Genomic DNA, 15677 nt, shown 5'->3' on the forward strand with positions numbered 1-15677 from the left:
GTCATTCTATCATTCTATCATTAACCCTATGATCACTCGATCAGTCTACCCTCTCTGAACGTAGAGATCAATTCTCTGCCCATTCTTTCGTTGATCCAACAAATATTTTGTCATTCATCATTTTCTTTAATCAATCTATACTCCTACTCGACTCATCTCCATCCAATATATTCACAAACAGAACCCGATCGCTATTCAGTCTCTGTGCCTTTATAAAGTGAAAAATTTCCCTCAATGATCGAGTCTGTGCGCCACCAGATCCACAAATCATTTTGAGATTATAATAGATGGTCTGTCCTCCAACGATGTGGCGTCTATCAAAGTTCTCAGACCATTCATAAATACTTTTCCTTCCTCCTTCTAGAACTCCCATCTTAAGATTCAATCTTTGATCAGTCTTCTCAATAGGAACTCCCATTAACGTTTCTAACAAATCAATCTAGTACTTTTCACATTCATTTTGTTTTCCATTCTTGTACCAATTTTGGCTTTTCCTCCACTCTTTAGTTTGATAACAACTATCTTCTATCATTTATACTTTGTTAAATCCGAATGGAATACAATCAATTCCACCCTTTAAAATGTACCTTTTATCATCATAGGCACTCAATGCTTGTTTGTTTACCTCTTCCGTATATATATCGTGTTTATAACTCCTAATTCCATTAATCTTCCTAAATGATCCCTTTTTAGTTTTCAAACAATCATAATAATCACTAAAATTTATAGTCTCCTTAATAACACCCTTTTTAACCCCCTTTAACTTCTTATCCGTCTTTTCAATTCCTCCCACGATATAAAGACTTGGCATTTAATATGGAATATATATTTTTTCTTGACTTGGGTTTACTTTCTTAACTCAGTATATCAATCGGGCGAGTTTCTTTTACACTTTGGTGATTTCTTTGTTAAAAGAACCATGTCACTGATTGTCTGTCATCGCAATAAGTCAACAACAGGATTATATCACAGGTGGCGTGGAAAAATGTACGGACAGGTGCATTTGATGATTGGCTTCACAGTCGGGTATACAAGGGTTGTTGCATTCTGTATTAGTGGAAAACAACTGCTGCACATCTCCAAAAGTTATTGCCGCTTCCTCTGGAGATGGTCCGTCAACTCGACAATGCTGTTTGTCATGGAGTGGTGGCTTTATAAAATTACGGCATGAAACAGCATGCTATTGCTCGGCAGTATGGCATCACTCAAGGTCAGGTGTCAAAGATCCTGAAAGGAAATGCTCAGAGGGGTGTCCCTACTCCAATACCGAGGCCAGGACGTCCCCGCAGAACCACAAGGAGGGATGATCGCCAGCTGCACCGGTTAGTCCACAATGGCCGTACCAAATCAGCTAATCGGCTTCGGGCTGATTGGCAGCAACTGACAAATGTGCCTGTATCCAGAAGGCTAGTCAACCAATGACTGGTTCAAGCAGGCTATCGTGCCAGGCGTCCCCTGAGAAAGCCACACCTGACCAGACAACACCGCCAGCGCCGATTGCAGTGGGCCAGAGAGGACCGTCAATGGCAGCCAGGACACTGGAAACATGTGATCTTCAGTGACGAGTCTAGATTTCTGGTCTATCGTCAAGATAGCCGCGTCCGAGTGTGCAGACAAGTGCATGAAGCGTACAACAAAGATTGTATAGTGCCAACAGTCCAAGATGGAGGTGGTGGGGTGACCGTTTGGGCTGCTTTTCATGCAGGGGCAAAACTGACCTGGTTGTTCTGAATGGAAACCTGAACCAGTTCAAGTACACGGCCATTCTGGAAGAAACATTGCTTCCATTTGCTCATGCAGCCTTTCGAGGAAACTTTGTCTTCCAAGATGACAATGCACGGACTCATCGTGCTCGCATGATCCAACACTTTCTTGCTGACCGTGGTGTAGAGCATATGGAGTGGCCTGCCATGTCCCCGGATATGGATCCGATAGAGAACTTGTGTGCAGAATTAACACGTCAAATCGACCACTTGGACCAGTAGCCGACCTCTGTACGTGAATTGCAGAAAGGCTATTGTCACTGCATGGCAAGCGATTCCTGTCCAAACCTTGGCAAATCTCGTGAACAGCATGCCTCAATGTGTACGTGCTCTCCTGAATGCTCGTGGGGGTTACACGAAGTACTGAACTGTAATTTTACTGTCTGTAATCCCAGCCGTAATTTAACTTTTGTTTTTGTTAAAAAAAATTTTGACTAATGTGCAAAATAAAGAGATACTTCTGGAAAACGTACAGAAGTTTAACACAGTACTGTCCATGAATTGAGTTTGATATCAGTTTACATCACTTTCAAGGATCAATTTATTTGTTTCGAAATGTCAAATGTGGTTTTTGTTTCTTTTAAAGGTCACATTAACAAAATCTAGAATAATTTCAACATAATTTCAATGAACTTTTGGTTCTAAGACATCTTGAAAAGTAAGTTCACCCCCACAAAAAAAAATTCCATATTAAATGCCAAGTCTGTATTTATAAGCATATGCTTTTGATCTCAACCCCACAAACTCTGTCATAACATGTCCTCCCATCTCTTCCTTAAACTTTCCAATAACCTTCTTATTCTTTGTTGAAAACATTTCACTATCTGGTGTATAATTACTCGTATCATATACAGCAAGATCCTTCTTCATTTCAGAATAAACATCATCAGTCTTAATCTCTAGGATGAAACTGTCAGTATCCATATACAACAAAGTCACATTGTTTTCATATCTTGGTTTGAGGTTAGTATAATAATAATCATACATCAAGGACTTTGATAAATCAAGACTGTCGTCCCAATGTAGATTGGCTTGTCCATTTCAACACTTTCTTTCATCATATGTATAGCACAAAAATTTTCTGTGAAGATTTCTGCTCTGGAGAAGCTTGGTCTGTTGATCAATTTTGAAGCTTGTTTCCATGATGTTGATAGACGAATATTTTGTCTCTTGCGGACATTCTCCATCATCTTTCCAAATACAGCATTGTTCATCAGCTTGTAAAAGTCTTTCTCAAAATCATTCTTTGATTCAGTCCGACACCTAGTATTGTAATCAATGTATTATTTCAACCAATGACTGGTTAAACTTGAGGATTCTATGAACTTTCTCAACCTCCAATCCAGCCTCCATGCACTGTTTCAAATTGCATTGATGAAGAACATAATTCTTCTCATCATAAAGTGTAGTCAGCAGTTTCTCTGTAGGCTTTACACTAAATGATTTTTGATAATCACTCAGCCACTCTTTCTTTGGTGTTTCCTTTTCACAAGCAAATGGAAGATCTTTGTGGAGGTTATGGAGTTTCTCAGGATATTTCAAATCAACTTCAAAATAATATCCAGAATCTGAATCATCAAGGTGTGAAGAGTTAAGAACCTTTTTTAGAATGTGATTGTAATGCTTTTCCTTTGACCACTTCAATCCACCATAAGGAAGTGCTTGAGACATTGCCCAGCCGTACAAGTTGTTCGCATCATAATACATCAGGTAGGAGCTCTCTACCGATGGATCATAATTAGGAATATGCTTGTTATTTGCTGTAGCATATCTCTTTGAGCACACTTGTGAAATGCCACCTCTCTTTGCCTTCTCAATCATCAGAAGCATATCAACATCCGTTATGAGATCCAACTCTTGTTTGGTCATCTTTAGCATCGCACTCCAAGCCAGTCCGGGGGCAGTGTAGTAGTGAGCAGGGTCCAGCCCGTACCCAGTATGGCAGATTGTTCTGAAAGCCTCAAAAACATCAGCTAGAAGAAGAACATCAGTTTTCAGATATAGATCATGATATTCACCCAAATCGTTAATATTATAATGGCTCCAAACATCTTGTGCGTGTTGGTAATCAGAATCTGAAATATTTGAACGGTTGAGTTGGTTGTAGAATGAATCCTTTGAAGGGAGTTTTGTCTCAGCAAATCTCTCAAATGAATCCATATAATCATAGGGGTAAATTCCCTTTTGTGTCAATAGACTAGAGTCTGGGTAATATTCTGAAAGACATGGGAAATCATCGAGATTATTAACTAAAGTAGCAAGAGGAGACGCCATGAATTTATAAGTATCCAGGAATCTGATTTGTGTAAATGGAGTGGTATGAATTGTTTTTGTGAATGAAATATATTTCTCATCTGTGTTTGGAATTGCTGAGATACTTCCAGAGGTCTTTGAGAGTTCCTTGATAAATAGATGCGTATCATAATGAGCATTGTTATGAAGAAAGACAGGAATGAAAGAGGGGAGTTTATAATTAATATTACAACTTTGATGAGCCGGACCTCTATATTTACCAGTGAGATGACAATGATCTCTAACCTTTAAACCTTCACCAATTTTCTCCTCACAAATATGGCAGACAGCCTTTGGCTGCCCAAATTCTCTTTCTTCTTCTTTTGTTATGGACATTGGTTTATTGGTTTCTCTCATTATCTTGGTTAATCGAACACAGTCTTTTTCTAGTCGTTTCACAAACTCCTCTGGGGCATCTGGGCCTCTATACTTTACCAACTTATTATACTTCTTATCCACAGACGATTTAATATAATAACAAAAACCACAAGGAGTATGTTTCTGATATTTGCTTGTGTAAGATTCTTATGGGTTTGATGAAACGGTGTCAATATTTTCCAAGATGCTTTCAAAATCAGCGTATATGACAAATGGATATTTTAATGTTTTTTTCTCATCCTTGAATGAAATTTTTGATCCTTTCTTAGGCATGTTAATTACTATTGACACATGTTCACTACAATATGCAATATGTTTATCTAACCTATCTTGTGAGTAGAAGGAGTTAAGACACCGTTCACAAACGTATGCTTTACTCCCCCCACTCTTAACTTGTGTGCACACCAATTTAGAAAGATCTTTAATGTATGCATAATGTGATTTCTCATCAGAGTTAAATGATAGGAGGTTAACATGACAAGATTTATGATCATCAGTGAGTTTCAGAATCTGTACTTTATTTTTCTCAGTCAATCCGTAAACGTTAACGGATATATTATTCTTCTTCTCAAATTTTGAAATGTCATTAAGTGTCATAGGGAAATCAAGATCAGGGACATCCAGTTCACTCTCAAATTTATTATAGTGGGAGACTCGTTCAACATGATGGTTGGATGGAAGAAGATGAGCTAGGATAGACCAGAAGAAACATTTATTATCCTTATTCTTAATATTAATAATAGCTTTTTTATTTTGAATCACAGGAGGTAGATCAATATATGAATCAGAGTGAAGAGGGTCAGATTTAAGAACGTGGATATCAATAAACAGTATTCCATCAATATTGAAACCACTTCCAGTAATAGTATGCTCAAGTTCTTGTTCTTGTTTGATCAGTTGATCATAAACGGGATTGACCTGATTGTATGTTGTTATAAAGTGTGTGTCTGTTCTCATGTAAGCTGTGTCAGTGAAAACATCACCAGTGAATGGATCTTCTATTGAGATTTTCATTTTAATACCCATATAGAACTTGATTGATTTCAACTCAATAAGAGTCTTTTCAATAAAATCTTTCACAGAGGGTTTGATGATATCCACAGCCTCAACAATTGAGTTGGGGCCAGGAGGATGAAAGTCAAATATGCGTATTCTGATATGATTTTTGAAAGAACCATCAGTATTCTTAATAGTAAACAATTTTGACAAGTGTTTGTTTGTTTTAAGATGGGCTTTAACCCCCTTCTTGAGGATGGTTGTTTTACAGACCTTACAATATTTTGTTTTAGGTGGAAGAGGGGAAAGTTTGTGAAGAATGTTGTATGTATGTTTTGCTGTGAGCATATGTTGTTTATAATATTTTACTTCCTTCTCGCAAGTATCACAATAAACCATATTTATAGCGTGAGAAAACGTGGTGTTTTATATATATCGCTGTGCTTAAAATAAAACACTTTTGAGCTTTACAGCTCCATTTTATATATATCGCTGTGCTTAAAATAAAACACTTTTGAGCTTTACAGCTCCGTTTTATATATATCGCTGTGCTTAAACTAAAACACTTTATCACTCAGAATCATCTGAGTCATAACTATCACATGAATACTCAGAATCATACTCGGAGTCATCAATAAAGCTACTCTCATAACTATCATTTGAGCACAAACTATTAGTATCATAACTATCATCTGAGTTCAATGAAATACTATCATCACCATTGTCCGAGTTCAATGAAATACTATCATCACTATCGTCCGAGTCAATGAAATAGTAAAATCTTCACTGCTGTAATGACTCATATTTAATTAGCAGAAAAAACCTTTCCATCCATATCAATATACTTTCTTTCATTAACGGATTCAATCACTACATTTTTAATATCGAAAGTTATCTTAAAATAATCTCTAATTATATTATCATAGAACGAAATTACATTTCACCAGAAATATTAACGTCATTCATTTTACGTAGATCTACACCCTTTGGATTATTAAAGTAAATACAAATTTCTCCACGAGTATTGTTGATGGTCTTATCATTCTTTTTCAAAGTATCGCGATGGATCACTTTTTCAAGCTTTGAATAAATTGCCAGGAGTAGAGGAGAAACTTTTGTTAGATTTACTTTAATGGATGTCTTTCCTGACATATTTAGAGCTCTTCCTTTAAATGAAATAGAGGGGCTCATGCTATTCTCCATTATTGGTTTAATCCAAAAATTCCCATATTCATCTTTATTCAATTTTACATCTTTGACATATTTTTCCATATCTTTCCATAAGTAGAGATTGATTGAAATTTGTCTTTTGTGCTTTGAAACATTGTATTTATTAACTAATAAACTTGCGTTTAGTTTAAGTAAAAATTTACTGTTTAAATATGATAAATTCTGAAGGAGATTGAGAATTTCCAGACTCTCCATATGATAATTTAGAAATCTGCCACCATTGTGGTAGAATAGCGCTTAATAATGAGGGTTCATATAAACAATGTATTTTCTTTGATTTAATTTTAATTAATGATAATAAATAAAAAAATATATATATATAACTCCTTTAAATTAGAACCAAAAATGAATTACTTTGCAAGATTAATAAGAGAGATGAATGTTAAGCATTATGATGATAATACACCATTTCTTACAAGGGAAGAGACTATTTGTATGGAGGAAATGTATAAGGGTTTAATGATATTTATTATTCAAAATAATTTTAATGGAAATGTTAATACAAGATACTATATAAATATAACCACCTTTAGAGGCCATTTTTCCCCGCAAAGCGGGGGTTGGCCTTTTTTGGGAACCGTGGTTGTTGTTTTTTGGTCCCCTTTTTGAAGCAATGTTTTACGGCCGGATGCCCTTCCTGACGCCAACCCTTTTTGCCGCCTTTAACGACAAACAGGGAATTACCAGTGAACTGGTACTCAATTAGCTGACCTCGGAAGGATGACAGGCTGAGTCAACCCCCCTGGCGTTAATTCAGTGATCGACCGGGATTCGAACCCAGGATCCTAGGATCCTAAGCTGGCACCCTAGCCGCTAGCCCAACACCAGGTGTACGCCAAAAGAACAAGATACTATATAAATAAAATAATGAATTATTTTGAAATTAAACCTGAACTCAGGATAAAATATAGAGTTTCTAAAATAGCTCAAAAAAAGTTAGATGACTTGTTTTCCAAATATATAAATGAATGATTTTTTATCCGTTTGGGAAAATAAGATAAAATTTAATAACCATAAAAATCTTCCAAATTCGTTGAGATGTCTAATAGTTGGTTCAAGCAGATGTGGAAAAACCTGTTTACTTTTAAAGATGCTCCTCAGCCCTAATTTTTTAGATTATGATAATTTAATAATTTTTACAAAGTCAAGTTTTCAACCTGAGTATCAACTACTCTCACAAGGTTTTAATGCGGGTCTTAAAAAGGAAGACATTATCGGTTTATTTAAACTTCAAAACAAACTAAATGATTATAATATTGAAGATATAATACAATTATTTTGTGATACACAGAAACCGAAACCAAAACCCATAACTTGTATTCTCAGTGATAATATGGATGATATACCTTCACCCCAAAATCAAAAAAGAACCTCGTTATCTTTGGTGATTGTGTTAATGAGAGAAACCAAACAGTAATGGATAGCTACTGTACAAGAGGGAGACATTCTTCTTGTAATTGTATTTATCTTAGTCAGTCATATTTTCAACTCCCTCGGCGCTCAATAAGAAACAATGCTAATACTTTTATTTTATTTAAGTTAAATTCAATAGATGTAAATAATTTTTGGAGAGATAATTGCTCTACGTTATGTAGTAAAAAAGAATTTGAAAATTATATGAAACACACGATTGGAAAATATAAATATATTGTTGTGAAACAAGATGAGATACTAACTGATATTTTACACACATAAATGACAACAATTATTATTAATCTTTTGGGTAAATCTGCTTCAGGAAATAACTTTCATAAATCTAAACTCTTGAATAGTAAAAATGAAAAGATTGTAAGTTTTTTTTTTTAAACACCCTATGATTCGTTTTGTAGGTACGACAACCAGAGCAATGCGACCAGGAGAAGTAGAAGTGAAAGTTTATTACTACATTTAAATGGAGGAACATATGCGATTGAGGAACAAAGGTCAAATATTTGAGGAGGTCTCTCTTGGTTCTACAAAATATTCACATTGTAAGAGTGAGTTAAAAAGGGTAAAATCTAACGGTCTTGGGATTTTAGACCTGAAGGAATGAGACAAATTATTAAACATTTGCGTGGTGATGGAGTTAAGATTTTATCATTCAGTTTTGATATCGATGAGGAGACTCAACTCAAACGTATGAAAAGCAGAGATACAAGTATTAGTGCAAATTAATACCAATAAAGAATTTGATGAAATATTTAAAGAAAAGGATTTATTTCAACACATTTACTATAATGACGAAGAAAAGGCCCATTGACCTTTACAATTCATTGAATGATATTTTTCAATAAATAAATACAGAAGATGAATACTGAAGAAAGAGCAAGAAAGTTTAAAGAACATCAAGAGTTGGTTTCAAAAGTTGTAAAGCAACAGGAAGACATAAAGAAGAAAAGGAGACAGAAACTGACGAGTGAAGAAGCGTTTGAAAGAAAACAAGAGAAATTTTTTAAACCACTTTTAAAAACTCAACAAATGATTTCACCTACAGTTCCCACGGTAGAATTTACTCCAAAAAAACTTCAAATGCTCAAAGATTTTAGTCAAATGACAGAGCAAGAACTTGGAGAATTAGAATATGATGATGAAGGATTATTTTGGAAACTTGAGGAGGGAAATCAACCCCCTAATTATATTGTGGAAGCTCTTCAAAACAATGAATATTCAGCGGATTCAAAAACCAGAGCAGGTCTCATTCCAACAGAAGAACCAGCACAGTTCTATCTTGTGAAAGAAAAGGTATTGATATTTAATGATAAATTGGTGTTCTTAAGTTCTGTTCAACCAAATGTTAAATTATCCACTAGATTAATGTTTCTTCTCACAAACTCCGGATTCAGCGGTTCAAAATATTTTCATGAACCACGTGATATAGAAAGAGAGGAAGATAGAGAGTATATTGAGTTGCTAAATGCACTTGACTATGGAGTTTCTGTTGCTGGTAAAAGTAAGCAGAATGAGAAGGAGAAACATTTTATTGATGCTTTAAGTAAGCTTGGTTCGGGTGTTAGTTTTCTTCCAAATGACCCATCACAATTAGTTAATAGCCTATTATTGCTGTTCGGTAGGAAGAAGGCTGGAAACAACAATTGTTTTAATGAAGCCTCAGCCATTTTAGATCAGTTGATGAATATGAAAATAATTAATAAATGTCAATACAAAGATATTTTATTTCATATTAAATAAGATGAGGAGCACAATTCTTAGTTTTAATTTCACGACAAGTGATTACACAGCTTCATTCCCTTACCCACTACAACTTAACCCCACAAAAGAATATGAGGCATCTTTATTGTCAATGGAAACTTATAATACCTTGTTTAATATCACAGAGAAAAACAACAAGTTTAGTTATAATCCAGGAAGTGGATATAAAACTATAACCGTTTCACCCGGAGCTTACGAGATTTCTCAAATATCTTCTGAAGTCTCTCGCCTTATGAAAGAACAAGGTGATGAACCAAAAAATATTGTAATAGATATTCAAAAACACACTTCAAAATCAACTATTAAACTTAAAAATAATTATAAAGTTGATTTCACGATTGAAAAATCGTTTAGAGAGCTATTGGGTTTCTCTTCAAAAAAGATTGAAACTAACGGGACGTTTTACAGTGATAATGTCATTCAAATATCCTCCGGTATAAATTCAGTATTAATTCATTGTGATTTGATTGATGGTGCTTATAACGATGGAATAAGAACAAATACAATATTTCCATTCAGCGCATACTCAACCCCGATTGGTTATAAATTTAATATGGAACCAAAAAATCTTGTCTGTTTACCGGTGTCAGGAAAGACCATATACAGACTAAATTTTAGGATAACCGATCAAGATAATCATATGATTTCCTTTAATGAAGAAATTATATCCATCAGAATTCACCTACGTGAAGTTTTTCAACAAATAAATAATGGTTATTGTGAGAAAACACGAGTTGGGAAAATATAAAATAATTACAGGGGATGGGATGTTCCTTTCACCATACTATAAGGGTGAAGGTATGTTTCTTGGTAGAGGATACTATAAACCGAAGAGACAACGGGGTGTGGGGCATCAATTTAGAAATAAAGGAGAATGGATAATTAATACTCTAATGGGTATTGGTTCAACCATTCTTAAACATAAAGACCTAATTGGTTCAACTGCTTCTGCCGTGGGCTCAGTTGCGGGTGCTATAAAGAGTGTAAAAGATGCTCAAAAGGAGTCTCATAAATTACAATCAATCAAAGAAATTAAAAAAGGTAAAACTCAACTATCTTCACAAGAACGACAAAAAAATCATTAAAATACTTGGGTCAGGGTTTCAACGATTTTAATGCTACATAAATACAAGTATGGAAGCGATTGATAGTATCTATGATTTGGATGATACGATTATCATTTCAAACTCCACTAAAAAGGAAGACTATTTTAAGGTAAATGCTATAACAGGAACAGACTGGAATTCAAACGGAACAAAAAGTTTTGAAATAAATAATCAACAAACTTACTTGAATCTAGCTGATAGTTTCTTGCTGTGTAAATTTAAATTCACTAAGGCTGCGAATAATACTAATGCTACACTCGTAAATGATTTCTTCTGGAAAATGTTTGATAGTGTTCACCTGTATATTGGAACACAAGAGGTTGAAGTGGTTGATTATGTCTCTGCTACATCTGAAATGATGAAATTTACACTATATTCGTTTTGTGATAGAATGGGTAAGGGAGCTGTTGAAGGTTTTATTCCTGATATGTCAATGGGTACAAACGCAGACCTTGGTTATAGTCAAAGGAAGGCAATGTATAATGATGAAACAAAAACAGAGAATAGTTTTACCGTAGCAGTACCTTTGAAAGGTATATTTGGATTTTGTGATTATGACAAAGTTTTGTATGGGCTTAAAATTAGATTTCAACTCCAAAGGAATGATAATGTAAATAGGTTGCTTTTTGGGGTTGAAAATGCTTTTGGCGACAATAATAAATTTGTTATTAATGATTTGTGTTGGTATATCAGTGAATATACTCCTAATCTTAAAACGGAAGAGCTGTTAAATAGAAGACTTAACTCGAAGAAACCGCTAAATGTATCATACCTTAAAAGAAGATCTCAACACGTTAAACTGGAAAACATTATCTCCACTTGGAATTTAGGTGTTGTTCAAGGAAAGCCACGATACCGATGGCTCATTTTTTTAAAAACAGATGGAGAGGATGGTACTGATAAGAATAATGCACTGAGTGATAATGCTAAGGTGAAACAACTTCGGGTTTCTCTTGATTGGCACATTTCATCCGCGAGATAGATTGGAAGTTGATTGGGGAAAAAATGATTATGCGGAAGCCTACAAGTCTTACAAAAAGGTGTGTGAAAGCAACGGTAATAATGATCCTATTTTGGATATGACTGCGTTTCAAAAACTTTATACAATCTATGCAATTGACCTGAGTTCTCAAAAGGAAACTATAAGGTCTAATAGAGTGGATACTTCTCTATACATTGAAAGAGGAGAGAATGAAGAAGTTGATGCTTATTGTTTGCTTTTGGAAAAAACAGAATTACAGATTAATACAGATAATGGTGTTATGATTAATATCACATAGGTTTTTTCTCATAAATAAATGAGTAGGAAAGAACCGGTATATGTTAATCAAATCAATCTTAATAAATTAACATCTTGTATTCAAAATCAAAAGCCTTGTATTATTAATGTTCATACAATTCAAAGAAAAGGAGCAGTAAGAATTGATGTTTTACTCACAATAGAGCAGGTAAAAACACTAAATGATGCTGGATCACTTAAAATTAAAATGTCAAAACCTATGTTAAAGAAATATTCAACAAGGGAAACGAGTGGAGGATTTCTCCCATTTCTAATTCCTTTATTTGCTGGTTTAAGTGCGGCGGGAGCATTGACTGGTGGTATTTCAGCAGCGGTAAAAACTGCAAACGAAAGGAAGGCACAACTAAAAGCACAAATAGAATTGGAAAGACATAACAAGGAGTTGGAGAAACAAATTAGTGGAAGTGGTCTAATTGTAGATTTTGTTCAAAAACTTGAAAGCCTACCTGATAAAGCCAGATTGTTGGTTGGAGATATGCTTTCCTCTATCACTCAAGCGGGTGTTAAACTAAATAAAAGGGGTAATGGGTTATATCGTTCTCATAAATAAATGGATGAATGGTTTAAACAATTTGGAAAGAATACAACGTCAAATATTGAACTTGCTAAGTATTGTAAAAAAACAAAAAATTGATAATGTGGTTATTTGTATGAGAGATGAATTAACAAAGTTGCCCAAGAATACAAAGAATATTATTATGAATTTAGACACACAGAATGGTTCTCATTGGGTTTGTATTCATAATAGTCAGGATAAATATTATTTTGATAGTTATGGTATGCCACCACCTGTTGAAGTAATACAATTCTTACAGAATGGTGTTTATCAAACATTTCAAGTTCACGAAGTTAATTCTAAATGTTGTGGCCAATTATGTTTATATGTATTATTTCAACTCAACAATAAAAAAAAATTTATGATGTCATTTTTAATCTAATATAAATGACTTATGTTGGAAAAGATGGTTCTATCTTTGGAGAATCCCCTCAGGATATTGATTTATCAAATTATTATACAAAGGCACAGGCTGAAGGACAAAAATATAGTATAAGTAAAAATATTAATATGAAAAATACTTATAAATTAATCAATTACCCAAACCCTACAGATGCGAATGACTTCATTAGATTCAGTGATTTATCACAATATATATCTTTAAATAAAACAGCACGTTTTGTTAAACAAGTAAAATTTACAACCACAACACCTGGTTATACCGCCGTACACCTTTCCTCATTCAATTTAACTATCTGCTTACAATTGAATTTTATAAAGAAGGACATATAGTTAATATGCGAATTAATAAATGGGGGTATGATATGCCTGATTTAGGGTATAATTGGTCTTTTTCAATAAACTTAGAAGACCTACATGATTTAAATCAGTCTCGTAAAGAAGAATATTATCCACTTGGTGAGGATAAGGAGTTATGTGGAAGTACAATTAGCAAACAACAAATACATTATTTTAAGAATAGAAAATCATATGACAGCAAAACAATAGTTTATATGACAAAGAAGGAAGGTAATGAGATAAGGATAGAAAGTCGAGGAATACAAACCGATTTGGTAGTGGGAAGGTGGAGTGGTATTACCTGTCATAATATTAATCTCACATATATTTCTGATACATAAATGGCAGGAAGAAGACTACAAGAGAATTATAATTTTTGTATTCAAGGATACCTACAAGAAAAGGGTGCTCAATTTTACATACCGTATGAATTGGAACATATACATGGAAATTTTGTCATTAAAAACTGGCCTTTGCTAAACTCACATACTGATATTGCTAAACCCACAAATAGAGACTTGATTAAAATATTAAATAAAAATGAACCTCTCAAAGTTATGAAATATAAAACTCTTTTAGAAATCATCAACAAATCTTATTGGTATCCTATTATGAGAAAAATAATTATAGATACAAGAATATCTCAATATCCAGATGAATATATGTATAATATTCTTTGGGGCCCAAAGTCAAGGGTAGCAAGGGAAGGAGTTGAAGAGGAGGAAAGAGAGAAAAGAGAGAAGGAAGAGAGTGAGAAAAAGGAGAAGGAGGAAAGGGAGAAAAAGGAAAAGGAGGAAAGGGAGAAAAAGGAGAAGGAGGCGAGGGAGAAAAAGGAGCAAAAGGAGAAGGAGGAGAGGGAGGAAAGGGAGAAGGAGGAAAGGGAGAAAAAGGAGAAGGAGGAGAGGGAGGAAAGAGAGAAAAAGGAGAAGGAGGAAAGGGAGGAAAGAGAGAGGGAGGAAAAATATAAAAATATGACCATTCCTGAGATTCAGAAAAGATTGGATGTATTATGGCAAATAAATCAATCTCAATGCACCGAAGAGGAAAATAAAGAAATGATGACTCTTACGAAGATATTGATTTTAAAATTTGCTGATGTGAGTTCAGGGAGAAGATATACATGATGAAGAAGAGAAAGGTCATAGAGTTGATGATGTTGGTGTTATTGATTTTAGTTAGTTTTATTTGTAAATAAATGGAGGAGAGAGTGAAGACATTTCTGAGGATTCTTTATGTTTTAAAAATAAAGATCGAAATGTATATCTTGAAAACCCAAAAGGCTTTGGCACTATGTAGGACTTTTTCTAATAAATAAATGAGTTATTGTGTTAAGTGTAAAAAGAAAATTAATACGAAAAATATATCGTATGTTAAAGCTAAAAATAATAGAGTTTATCAAAAAGGAATATGTCAAGTGTGTGGGCTCTAAAAAGTGCCAATTCATCTCTCCTAAAAGTGGAGGAGACACACAAAAGTTTCTGTCAGGAAGTAAATTTACAACAACTGGAATTCCTGGGGAACTACATCTACCTGGATATTCTTTCTGTGGTCCAGGAACAAACTTGGACAAAAGATTAGATGAGGCTGACAATCCTAAACCTTGGTCTAAACCTATAAATAGGGTTGATGAAGTGTGTATGAAGCATAATATTGCTTATGGGAATTCCACTACATTGGATGAAAAACATGAAGCAGATAAAGAAATGTTGTATAATTTGTCTTTGATAGGAAATCCTACATTGAGAGAGAAAGATGATAGGTTTATTGTGAAAAAAATGATAAGTGCCAAATTGAAATTTAGTCTTGGTTATTCACCCTCAAAAAACTATTAGGCTCTAATGATGTCATCAAAACTGAGGAGCTTTTGGCTGAAGAATTACACAAACCTATAATCACCAAGTTTAAAAGAAGGAAGGTTTATTCCAGACACTGACCACATATGGTCCGCTGATTTAATTGAATTGAATAATGACAGGTATGCTTTAACCTTTATTGATTTTAGGAGTAGATTTACCTGGGTTGTTCCTTTAAAAAATAAAAAGGGTGGTACTTTAATGTTAGCCTTTAAGCTAATATTTGATCGGGATAAAAGGAAACCAAAGAAGTTATGGACTGATGAGGGAACAGAG

This window comes from Myxine glutinosa, chromosome 1 (genome assembly GCF_964187855.1).
Source record: "Myxine glutinosa chromosome 1, kmMyxGlut1.1, whole genome shotgun sequence".
Taxonomy (NCBI): Eukaryota; Metazoa; Chordata; class Myxini; order Myxiniformes; family Myxinidae; genus Myxine; species Myxine glutinosa.